Raw genomic sequence first — 8,077 nt, 5'->3', positions numbered from 1 at the left:
GGAAACAAGCTGCCCTGAGAAAAGAAAAGGAGAAGTCGGGGCCTCAGGCCCAGCCCTCGGGAATCAATATGTGACAAAGACATAATGAACTAAAGGAGGCTAATTAAACATGGTTAAATGAGATATCATAGATGGTCGACTAATTAACTAAGGTTGCATGATAATGCATCTAATTAAACTAATGAAACATCGTTAATTAACCCTCAGTTAATAACATAATCATTGACATTCTAAATACTCCCTCTGCAGGCTACATAGAGATTAAAATGAGTGAATCTACACTCTAAAATATGTCTATATACATGTTGGAGATCAGCCGAAGGGCGAGCTTTGGTTGCCGCTTTGCTTCTACTTCATTGCTCATCGACTCTCCGTAATGAGCAGCTGATGTTGCTTGGACGAAACAATTGATTAGAAAATGGGCAGTGCGGTACTAGTGGTCATGGCCCACTAATTGTAAAACACCTAAGACGGTTTTTCAACACATGATACTCCAATTCCTCATTTGGGTCTTCTTCTCTTACTGTTGCGAGACTTGGTTTTAGTTAGTAATCTTGAGATCAGCGTGTTTGATTGTCACTTCATGTAGAGCACATGACACGACCTTACATGTGGCCGGCTTAAATTGTTTCCTAAAGCTGTCGCCACTCTCACCTACACTGACTTCTTTCTCCACTCTTACCTACATGAAAGCACACTTCACGCATAAAGCACACGATTGATATTTGTAAAGCATTGTTGTTTCTGAAATTCACTCTTCAGAATTACTCTGTATTATATAAGACTGAATGAAGGTGATATAGAATTCCAGTTTGTCGTGTAATCATGGATTGCTTAGATGGAGGACCACTCTTGGTTTTGTACTTAGATGCGATTGTGAATCATGTACGGTTCAATTCAGATTCATGCTGTATTTTTCCTAAATTTTTGCCCGCCTGAACATTATTATTATTAAACCATTAATAATGATTTATGCAACTGTAAGAGAATTTCTTGGCTGCATAACAAGAAATACAATTTGAAGCAGAGAGTTGTAGTGAACCTTACAATCATGGTATGAACTTCCTTCATTTTATTTGAAATGCATACTTTGCTCATGCATGCATCGATACTATTGTGTACAAATCATGCTTATGTATCTCCGTATGGCTCAGAAAATTGTGTAGCTAGGATGACGATCTCAAAGACCGTATTTTTTTTCATGCTTTTATGGTGTTAAAATGTTTTGGACTCCCGTGGCAACGCACGGGCCCTTTTGCTAGTAATATAATAATACTTCAAGCATACTAACTAAGCAATCATGTCTTCTCAAAATAACATGGCAAAAGAAAGTTCATCCCTACAAAATCATATAGTTTGGTCATGCTCCATTTTTGTCACACAAGAATGCTCTCATCATGCACAACCCCAATGACAAGCCAAGCAATTATTTCATACTTTAGTAATCTCAAACTTTTTTCAACTTTCACGCAATACATGAGTGTGAGCCATGGATATAGCACTATGGGTGGAGTAGAATATGATGATGGGGGTTATGTGGAGAAGACAAATAAGGGGAAAGTCTCACATCGACGCGGCTAATCAACAGGCTAGGGAGATGCCCATCAATTGATGTCAATGCAAGGAGTAGGGATTGCCATGCAACAGATGCACTAGAGCTATAAATGTATGGAAGCTCAACAAAAGAAACTAAGTGGGTGTGCATCCAACTTGCTTGCTCACCAAGACCTAGGCATTTGAGGAATCCCATTGTTGGAATATACAAGCTAAGTTCTATAATGAAAAATTCCCACTAGTATATGAAAGTGACAAAACAAGAGACTCTCTATCATAAAGATTATGGTGCTACTTTGAAGCACAAGTGTGGAAAAAGAGGATAGTAGCATTCTCCCTTTTTATTTCTTTTTTTATTTTTCCCTTTTTGGGCCTTTTTTTATTTGGGACAATGCTCTATTAATGATGATCATCACCCTTCTATATATTTATAACTCAATGATTACAACTCGATACTAGAACAAAATATGACTCTATATGAATGCCTCCGGTGGAGCACTGGGAAGGGCAATGAATCAAGAGTGACATGTATGATAAATTATGCATGGTGGCTTTGCCACAAATACGATGTCAACTACATGATCATGCAAAGCAATATGACAATGATGAAGCATGTCATAGATGAAATGATGGAAAGTTGCATGGCAATATATCTCGGTATGGCTATGGAAATGGCATAATAGGTAGGTATGGTGGCTGTTTTGAGGAAGATATAAGGAGGTTTATGTGTGACAGAGCGTATCATATCACGGGGTTTGGATGCACCGGCAAAGTTTGCACCAACTCTCAAGGTGAGAAAGGGCAATGCACGGTACTGAAGAGGCTAGCAATGATGGAAAGGTGAGAGTGTGTATAATCCATGGACTCAACATTAGTCATAAAGAACTCACATACTTATTGCAAAAATCTACAAGTCATCAAAAACCAAGCATTACGCGCATGCTCCTAGGGGATAGATTGGTAGGAAAAGACCATCGCTCGTCCCCGACCGCCACTCATAAGGAAGACAATCAAAGAACACCTCATGTTTGAAATTTGTCACACAAGGGTTACCATACGTGCATGCTACGAGACTTGCAATCTTCAACACAAGTATTTCTCAAATTCACTACTACTCAACTAGAACACTCTAATATCACCATCTTTATATCTCAAAACAATCATCAAGTATCAAACTTCTCATAGTATTCAATGCACTTTTTATGATAGTTTTTATTATACCAATCTTGGATGCCTATCATATTAGGACTAATTTTATAACCAAAGAAAATTACCATGATGTTCTAAAGGACTCTCAAAATAATATAAGTGAAGCATCAAAGATCAATAATTTCTATAAAATAAAACCACCACCGTGCTCTAAAAGATATAAGTGAAGCACTAGAGCAAAATTATCTAGCTCAAAAGATATAAGTGAAGCACATAGAGTATTCTAATAAATTCCGATTCATGTGTGTCTGTCCCAATAGGTGTGTACAGCAAGTATTATTATGGTAAACTAAAAAGCAAATACTCAAATCATATAAGACGCTCCAAGAAAAACACATATTATGTGGTGAATAAAAATATAGCCTCAAATAAAGTTACCGATGAACGAAGACGAAAGAGGGGATGCCTTCCGGGGCATCCCCAAGCTTAGGCTTTTGGTTGTCCTTGAATTTTACCTTTGGTTGCCTTGGGCATCCCCAGGCTTAGGCTCTTGCCACTCCTTTTCCCATAATCCATCAAATCTTTACCCAAAACTTGAATACTTCACAACACAAAACTCAACAGAAAATCTCATGAGCTCAGTTTGTATAAGAAAACAAACCACCACTTAAGGTACTGTAATGAAATCATTATTTATTTATATTGGTGTTAAATCTACTGTATTCCAACTTCTCTATGGTTCATACTCTCGGATACTAGCCATAGATGCATCAAAATAAGCAAACAACACACGAAAAACAGAATCTATCAAAAACAGAACAGTCTGTAGTAATATGTAGGTTTCGAATATTTCTGTAACCCCAAAAATTCTGAAATAAATTGGTGGACGTGAGGAATTTTTCTATTAATCATCTTCAAAAATAATCAACCTAATCACACTCTCCAGTAAAAAATGGCAGCAAATCTCATGAGTGCTAAAGTTTCTGTTTTTTACAGCAAGATCACAAAAACTTCCCCCTAGTCTTCCCAAATGTTCTACTTGGAACAAACACTAATCAAAAGCATAAAACCACATCTAAACAGAGGCTAGATGAATTATTTATTACTAAACAGAACTAAAAAGCAATAAACAAACATAAAATTGGGTTGCCTCCCAACAAGCGCTATCGTTTAACGCCCCTAGCTAGGCATAAAAGCAAGAATAGATCTAGGTATTATCATCTTTGGTAGGCAATTCTTGAATAGAATACTTATAGCCCTTGGGAGTTTCCTTCTTTTTATTAATGAACAAACTCCTAGGCAAGAAATCAAGAAATTCATTTGTAGCAAAAGGTTCCTTAATGATATTTAAGAAGTTGGGGTGAACACTTATTGATTTGAGATCCGCATTTTCCTTACTAGAAGATTCACCCTTATTCTTGGGAACATACATTAATTTGGCAATCTTGGTAGTAGGAGTATTTGGAGTATTTTTAACGGATGAAAAGGCGGACCCTAAATTAGTAATAATATCCTCAAGTTTACCAATTCTTGTGGAATCTTGATCTATTCTTTCGTTAACTATAGGTTCTTTTTCTTTAAAAAATTCAGAGTAACCCCTACCTTAGATCCATATTGGGTGATTTGGTTGTGGATCTTTTTATCCAAATTTTCAATCAACTCTATAGAGGCAACTTTATTTTCAATAATTTCAAGCCTTTGCATCACATGTTCCAAAGTTAAAATAGTTCCATTAACCAAAAGAGGTGGTGGGCCAAACAATTCTATCATAGCATTATAAGGATCAAAAGTATGGCCACCCAAGAAATTCCCTCCGGTAATGGTATCAAGAATATATCTATTCCAAGGAGTGATGCCTACATAAAAATTGCGAAGAAGAACGGAAGTGGATTGCTTCCTAGTAGATCTATTCTGAGCATTGCAAATTCTATGCCAAGCATATTTTAGATTTTCTCCCTCCCTTTGTTTAAAATTAAGAACTTCATTACCGGGAGTACTAACAGTGGTAGAAGGATTAGCCATGACGACCCATGGCGACACAAGAAGTGAGCGAAAAAAGAGGCGAACAGAAAAAGAGGGCGAAAAAACAGCAAGGGTGAAGTGGGGGAGAGGAAAACGAGAGGCAGATGGCAAATAATGTAATGCGAGGGATAAGAGTTTGTGTTGGGTACTTGGTATGTCTTGACTTGTGCATAGATCTCCCCGGCAACGGCGCTAGAACTTGTTGACGGGAGATCAAATCTTGACTTGACTTGGTGCAACCTCCCCGGCAACGGCGCCAGAAATCCTTCTTGCTACCTCTTGAGCACTAAGTTGGCTTTCCCTTGAAGAGGAAAGGGTGATGCAGCAAAGTAGCGTAAGTATTTCCCTCAGTTTTTGAGAACCAAGGTATCAATCCAGTAGGAGACTACACTCAAGTCCCTCGTACCTGCACAAACAAATAAGAACCTCACAACCAACGCGATAAAGGGGTTGTCAATCCCTTCACGGTCACTTATGAGAGTGAGATCTGATAGAGATAATAAGATAAATATTTTTGGTATTTTATGATATATATAGGAAAGTAAAGATTGCAAAATTAAATAGATTAGAAACTTATATGATAAAAGATAGACCCGGGGGCCATAGGTTTCACTAGTGGCTTCTCTCAAGATAGCATAAGTATTACGGTGGGTGAATAAATTAATGTCGAGGAATTGATAGAAAAGTGCATAATTATGAGAATATCTAGGCATCATAATGTATATAGGCATCACGTCCGCGACAAGTAGACCAAAATGATTCTGCACCTACTACTATTACTCCACACATCGACTGCTATCCAGCATGCATCTAGAGTATTAAGTTCATAAGAACAGAGTAACACATTAGGCAAGATGACATGATGTAGAGGGATAAACTCAAGCAATATGATATAAACCCAATCTTTTTATCCTCGATGGCAACTATACAATACGTGCCTTGCTGCCCCTGCTGTCACTAGGAAAGGACACCGCAAGATTGAACCCCAAGCTAAGCACTTCTCCCATTGCAAGAAAGATCAATCTAGTAGGCCAAACCAAACTGATAATTCGAAGAGACTTGCAAACATAACCAATCATACATAAAAGATTTCAGAGAAGAATCAAATATTGTTCATAGATAAACTTGATCATAAACCCACAATTCATCGGATCTCGACAAACACACCGAAAAAATAATTACATCGAATAGATCTCCAAGAAGATCGAGGAGAACTTTGTATTGAGATCCAAAGAGAGAGAATAAGCCATCTAGCTAATAACTATGGACCCGAAGGTCTGTGGTAAACTACTCACACATCATCGAAGAGGCTATGGTGTTGATGTAGAAGCCCTCCGTGATCGATTCCCCCTCCTGCGGAGCTCTAAAAAAGGCCCCAAGATGGGATCTCTTGGGTACAGAAGGTTGTGGCGGTGGAAATAGGGTTTCATGGTGCTCTTGGATGTTTTCGAGGTATATGGATATATATATATAAAGGGAGAAGTAGGTCGGTGGAGCTGAGAGGGGCCCACGAGGGTGGGGGGCGCGCCCAGAGGGGCAGGTGCGCCTCCCTACCTCGTGGCCACCTCGCTTCTTTCTTGACGCCTACTCCAAGTCCGTGGATCACGTTTGTTCCAAAAATAACTCTCCCGAAGGTTTCATTCCGTTTGGATTCTGTTTGATATTCCTTTTCCGCGAAAAACTAAAATAGGCAGAAAAACAGCAATTTGGACTGGGCCTTGGGTTAGTAGGTTAGTCCCAAAAATAATATAAAAGTGTATAATAAAGCCCATTAAACATCCAAAACAGATAATATAATAGCATGGAATAATAAAAAATTATAGATACATTGGAGACGTATCAGCTACAGTCCACAGCCGGCGTCTCAAGCACACTAGCTCGCTTCCCAAATATCATTTCACTGTTCAATCGTCGCCCATGAAAGATGGGCACATGGACCCATGTCGTGAGGGCAACTTCGGTGGCCCACTCCAGCGAGAGCGCGGCCGCAGCTACCATGCGCGTGCTAACAAGGTGCATGAGCGCGGCCGCAATTTGCGACCTGGCGGCAAAGGCAGCCCAAACAACCGCTGTTGCTTCTCAGGTGGCGGCAGCTACATCTACCTCGGGGATAGCAACTGGCGAGAGCGGCACAATAGCTGTCCGTTCCGCAGCGGCGGCCTTAGCCCTGATGGATGTCGCCCACAACCATGTCGAGGCCACCCACGCGCAGCTCCTGGCGGCACCGCACAAATCAAACAAGCTTCTCCGACAATGGTCGGCAACCCACGACCGAAGAGATGGAAATCGCCGAGAGCGTTCGAGCAGCCGTCCGTTCCTCCGCCGCATACCTTATGACGACGGAGCCCGTGCAAGCCCAGATCGCGTCGACCCACGCCCAGCTCATGGCGGCCTTTTCCAAAGAGATGGCGGACGTGGATGGCGAGATGCTTGCCGAGTATGGTGCGATGGATGCCATGGAGCCCCTTCCCCAGGAGACCGTTGGGCGTGAGCTGGACATGGAGGTGGCGACGGAGATCGACGAGCACTAGCCGTAGTAGTACTCTATGTTTTGTTTAACTAAGAGCGCCGGTCTTTAATTTGTTATAGTAATGTTTAGGTCAGCTAGCTCTGTTTAATTGCTGAACTTGCTCGATTAGTCTCCTTTGTGTACCCAAATTATGCAATGACGTGGATGACCACTGTAACCATGGAAATTCGAACCAAAACTTTTGACGTTCAGACTCATCACACACGGGTTAAGATATCTGAATCGTTTGTGATGTCCACATATCGTACACAGTTCTGAATAAGGGACCGTGTCTGATGACATTTTGCGCGCCAGTTTTTTGGCTGAAGCGATTCCAAATTTTAGGCTTCCGCGGAAATATCTACCTCCCTGCCCTCTCCCCCTTACCAAAAGCCACATTTACCCTCTTTCCGCCTTCCTTTCCAAGTTGAAACCTTCACTCCTTGCTTGCAGCGCCGCCACCTACTCGCCGGCGACCCTCCTTCACGCTGCTCGGCCTCGCCTATTCGGGCAGGTAATCCACACCCGACCCCCATCCTCCTCCTCCTTCCACATCCCACATGGCCCGACCGCCGGCACGAGCGCGACACCTTCCACCCAAATCACCGACCCCTCCACCAAATAAGCGCCGGCCTATAGCCATGGTGCACGCAGTATAGCCAGGACCTCAAGGAGCATTTGGCAGCAGAGAAGCAAATTGCGGCCGCACACGCGGATGAGGTCGCGATGGCTGCCATTCGTGCCAACCCCCAAATCTTGAAGAAGCACCTTGCCATTTGCTAGCTATGCCGGTTATGCATGCTCGGCTTACCCGTTGCGTGTGCTTCTCCTGCCTTTCCTTCA

Source organism: Triticum urartu, chromosome 2A (assembly GCF_056163025.1).
Source record: "Triticum urartu cultivar PI428250 chromosome 2A, HENAU_Tu73, whole genome shotgun sequence".
Classification (NCBI taxonomy): domain Eukaryota; kingdom Viridiplantae; phylum Streptophyta; class Magnoliopsida; order Poales; family Poaceae; genus Triticum; species Triticum urartu.
This window is presented reverse-complemented; position numbering follows the sequence as displayed.